This window comes from Arachis hypogaea, chromosome 10, assembly GCF_003086295.3.
Source record: "Arachis hypogaea cultivar Tifrunner chromosome 10, arahy.Tifrunner.gnm2.J5K5, whole genome shotgun sequence".
NCBI classification, from domain to species: Eukaryota; Viridiplantae; Streptophyta; class Magnoliopsida; order Fabales; family Fabaceae; genus Arachis; species Arachis hypogaea.
Window position 1 is genome coordinate 83,535,865 of NC_092045.1, and position 5,227 is coordinate 83,541,091.

Sequence of the window (5,227 nt, forward strand, 5' to 3'; positions counted from 1 at the left end):
TTAGGCCGGGCGCATATCTCTTAGATTTTCCAACAGAATCTTCGTGGTATAAGCTAGATAGATGGCGGCATTCATGGGAATCCGGAAAGTCTAACCTTGTCTGTGGTATTCCGAGTAGGATTCCGGGAATCTGGAAAGTCTAACCTTGTCTGTGGTATTCCGAGTAAGATTCTGGTATTGAATGACTGTGACGAGCTTCAAACTCCTGAAGGCTGGGCGTTAGTGACAGACGCAAAAGAATCAAGGGATTCTATTCCAACCTGATTGAGAACCGACAGATGATTAGCCGTGCTGTGACAGAGCATAGGACCATTTTCACTAAGAGGATGGGATGTAGCCATTGACAACGGTGATGCCCTACATACAGCTTGCCATGGAAAGGAGTAAGAAGGATTGGATGAATGTAATAAGAAAGTAGAGATTCGAGAGGAGCACAGCGTCTCTATATGCCTATCTGAAATTCCCGCCATGGAATTATATGAGTAACTATTTACTATTTTATTTTCTGTTTATTATTTATTTTCGAATTTATCATAAACCATTTAATCTGCCTAACTGAGATTTACAAGGTGAACATAGCTTGCTTCATACCAACAATCTCTGTGGGATCGACCCTTACTCACGTAAGGTATTACTTGGATGACCCAGTACACTTGCTGGTTAGTTGAACAGAGTTGTGAGATTCTCTAACAGTGCATGTAACTCTTTTGGTCCAACAACAACACTAAGTTGTTGGTGCCATTACCAGGGATTATTAAGATCCCAATTCATCATACCATGATCTCTTTGGGGTATTTAATTATAGCTGCCAACATCATGGGAAAAATAATAGATCACAATTTCGTCCACCAAGTTTTTGGCGCCGTTGCCGGGGATTGTTCGAGTATGGACAACTACGGTTCATCTTGTTGCTCAGATTAGGTAATTTTCTTTTCAAAAATTTTTCAAAAATCTTTTTCAAAATTTTTCTTTTCTTTTTCGTTTTTCCTAACTTTATTTTTGAAAAATATAATAAAAATACAAAAAAATCATAAAATCATAAAAATAAAAAATATTTTGTGTTTCTTGTTTGAGTCTTGAGTCAATTTTTAAGTTTGGTGTCAATTGCATGTTTTTAAAATTTATGCATTATTTTCGAAAATTCCATGCATTCATAGTGTTCTTCATGATCTTCAAGTTGTTCTTGACAAGTCTTCTTGTTTGATCTTGATGATTTCTTGTTTTGTGTTGTTTGTTGTTTTTCATATGCATTTTTCGTTTGTTAGAGTCCATGCATTAAAGATTTCTAAGTTTGGTGTCTTGCATGTTTTCTTTGCATCAAAAATTTTTCAAAAATATGTTCTTGATGTTCATCATGATCTTTAAAGTGTTCTTGATGTTCATCTTGACATTCATAGTGTTCTTGCATGCATCATGTGTTTTGATCCAAAATTTTCATGTTTTGGGTCATTTTTATGTTTTTCTCTCTCATAATTAAAAATTCAAAAAATCAAAAAATATCTTTTCCTAAATTTTCTCATAATTTTCGAAAATTTGAGTTGACTTAGTTAAAAATTTTTAAAATTTGTTGTTTCTTACAAGTCAAGTCAAATTTTCAAATTTAAAAATCTTATCTTTTCAAAATCTTTTTCAAAAATCATATCTTTTCCATTTTTTTTTCCTTTTTTTCGAAAATTTCAAAAAAACTTTTTCAAAATATTTTCAAAATCTTTTTCTTATCTTTATATCAAATTTTCGAAAATTCACTAACAATTAATGTGATTGATTCAAAAATTTGAAGTTTGTTACTTTCTTGTTAAGAAAAGTTCAATCTTTAAATTCTAGAATCTTATCTTGTAGTTTCTTGTTAGTAAAGTAATTAATTTTAATTTTAAAAATTAAATCTTTTTCAACCATATCTTTTTATTATATCTCCTTATCTTATCTTTTTATCATATCTTTTTCAAAAATTTTATCTTGTCCAAAAAATTTAATTTCAAAATATCTTATTATCTTCTTATCTTTTCAAATTTGATTTTCAAATCTTTTTCAATCAACTAACTAACTTCTTGTCTATTTTTTATCTTTTTCAAAACCACCTAACTACTTTTCTATCTCTAATTTTCGAAAATATCTCCTTCTTTTTTTAAAAAAATTCTTTTTAATTAATTAATTGTTTCAAATTTTAATTTTAATTTTAATTTCCTATCTTAATTTTCGAAAATCATTAACTCCTTTTCAAAAAATTTTCGAAAATCCATCTCTCATCTTCTTCTATTTATTTATTTATTTACTAACACTTCTCTTCATCTCTTATCACCTCCCCTATCCTTACTCTTTATACAGACTATTCATCCCTCTCCTTCCATTATCCCCTTTCTTCTTCTACTAACAATAAGGAACCTCTTTACTGTGAGCATAGAGGATTCCTCTTTCTTTTCTTGTTCTCTTCTTCCCTATATGAGCAGGAACAAGGAAAAAAGATATTCTTATTGAAGTTGACCCTAAACCTGAAAGGACTCTGAAGAGGAAATTAAGAGAAGATCAAAGAGCAATGAGGGAGGAGTAACAAAGGCAAGGAAGGGACATAGAAGAGCTTAAGGACATTGTTGGTCCTTCAAGAAGAATACGCCACTAAGGTGGATTCATTCCTTGTTCTTACTTTTCTGCTGTTCAGTTTTTATATTATATGTTTATCTATGTTTTGTATCTCTACTTCATGATCATTAGTGTTTAGTAACTATGTCTTAAAGTTATGAATAATTCCATGAATCCTTCACCTCTCTTAAATAAAAAAATGTTTTAATTCAAAGGAACAAGAAGTACATGAATTTCGAATTTATCTTTGAATTTAGTTTAATTATATTGATGTGGTGACAATACTTTTTGTTTTCTGAATGAATGCTTAAACAGTGCATATTTTTGATCTTGTTGTTTATGAATGTTAAAACTGTTAGCTCTTGAAAGAATGATGAACAAAGAGAAACGTTAGTGATGATCTGAAAAATCATAAAATTGATTCTTGAAGCAAAAAAAAGCAGTGAAAAAGCAAAAGCTTGTGAAAAAAAATGGCAAAAAAATAGAAAGAAAAAGAAAAAGCAAGCAGAAAAAGCCAATGGCCCTTAAAATCAAAAGGCAAGGGTAAAAAGGATCCAAGGCTTTGAGCATCAATGGATAGGAGGGCCCAAGGAAATTAAATCCAGGCCTAAGCGGCTAAATCAAGCTGTCCCTAACCATGAGCTTGTGTCATGAAGGTCCAAGTGAAAAGCTTGAGACTGAGTGGTTAAAGTCGTTATCCAAAGCAAAAAGAGTGTGCTTAAGAGCTCTGGACACCTCTAACTGGGGACTCTAGCAAAGCTGAGTCACAATCTGAAAAGGTTCACCCAGTCATGTGTCTGTGGCATTTATGTATCCGGTGGTAATACTGGAAAACAAAGTGCTTAGGGCCACGGCCAAGACTCATAAGTAGCTGTGTTCAAGAATCAACATACTTAACTAGGAGAATCAATAACACTATCCAAAATTCTAAGTTCCTAGAGAAGCCAATCATTCTAAACTTCAAAGGAAAAAGTGAGATGCCAAAACTGTTCAGAAGCAAAAAGCTACAAGTCCCGCTCATCTAATTATAATTAATATTCATTGATATTCTTGAATTTATAGTATATTCTCTTCTTTTTATCCTATTTGATTTTCCGTTGCTTGGGGACAAGCAACAATTTAAGTTTGGTGTTGTGGTGGGCGAAATTGTGATCCTCAAAATTGGTCTCTTTATATTTGTATGAAATCAAAAATACCCCAAAGAGATCATGGTATGATGAATTGAGATCTTAATAATCCCTGGTAATGGCATCAACAGCTTAGTGTTGTTGTTGGACCAAAAGAGTTACAGGCACTGTTAGAGAAGCTCACAACTCCGTTCAACTTAACCAGCAAGTGTACTGGGTCATCCAAGTAATACCTTAAGTGAGTAAGGGTCGATCCCACAGAGATTGTTGGTATGAAGCAAGCTATGATCACCTTGTAAATCTCAGTTAGGCAGATTAAATGGTTATGGATTTCAAAAATTAATAATAAATAGAAAATAAAATAGGATAGAAATACTTATGTAAATTAATGGTGGGAATTTCAGATAGGCGTGTGGAGATGCTAGAATCCTCTCAAATCTCTGTTTTCCTATTGCTTTCATCCAATCCTTCTTACTCTTTTCCATGGCAAGCTGTATGTAGGGCATCACTGTCATCAATGGCTACTTTTCATCCTCTCGGGAAAATGGTCCTATGCGCTGTCACTGCATGGCTAATCGTCTGGAGGCATCACCCTTGTCGATGGTTACATCCCATCCTCTCAATGAAAATGGTCCAAATGCTCTGTCACAGCACGGCTAATCATCTGTCGGTTCTCAATCAGGTTGGAATAGAATCCCTTGATTCTTTTGCGTCTATCACTAACGCCCAGCCTTCAAGAGTTTGAAGCTCGTCACAGTCATTCAATACCAGAATCCTACTCAGAATACCACAGACAAGGTTAGACTTTCCGGATTCTCGGAATCCTACTCGGAATACCACAGACAAGGTTAGACTTTCTGGATTCCCATGAATGCCGCCATCTATCTAGCTTATACCACGAAGATTCTGTTGGGGAATCTAAGAGATATGCGCCCGGTCTAAGGTAGAACGGAAGTGGTTGTCAGTCACGCGCGTTCATAGATGAGAATGATGATGAGTGTCACGGATCATCACATTCATCAAGTTGAAGTACAACTATCTTGGAATAAGAATAAAAGAGAATTGAATAGAAAATAATAGTAATTGTATTGAAACTTGAGGTACAGCAGAGCTCCACACCCTTAATCTATGGTGTGTAGAAACTCCACCGTTGAAAATATATAAGTGAAAGGTTCAGGCATGGCCGAATGGCGAGCCCCCCATGGTCTAAGGACTTTGCGACTCCCTCTTGGTTGTACAACAAATTAACACAAGCTTCCAGGTACGAGATCTTTTGCTTGAACAATATTGGCTCATGACAAAGGATCTCATTTCTAAATTTGTCAAATTTGAAATTATTCATGTGCATAGTGAACAAAACACCCGAGCCGATGTCTTATCTAAATTAGCTACCACAAGGGCAAGCACACACGCACCAACGTTATCACAATTAACACTTGAAAATCCTAGTATAGATTTAACATGCATATTAAGTATCACAGAGGCAAGCGATTAGAAGACTTTTTTTCTCAATTATAGCAATA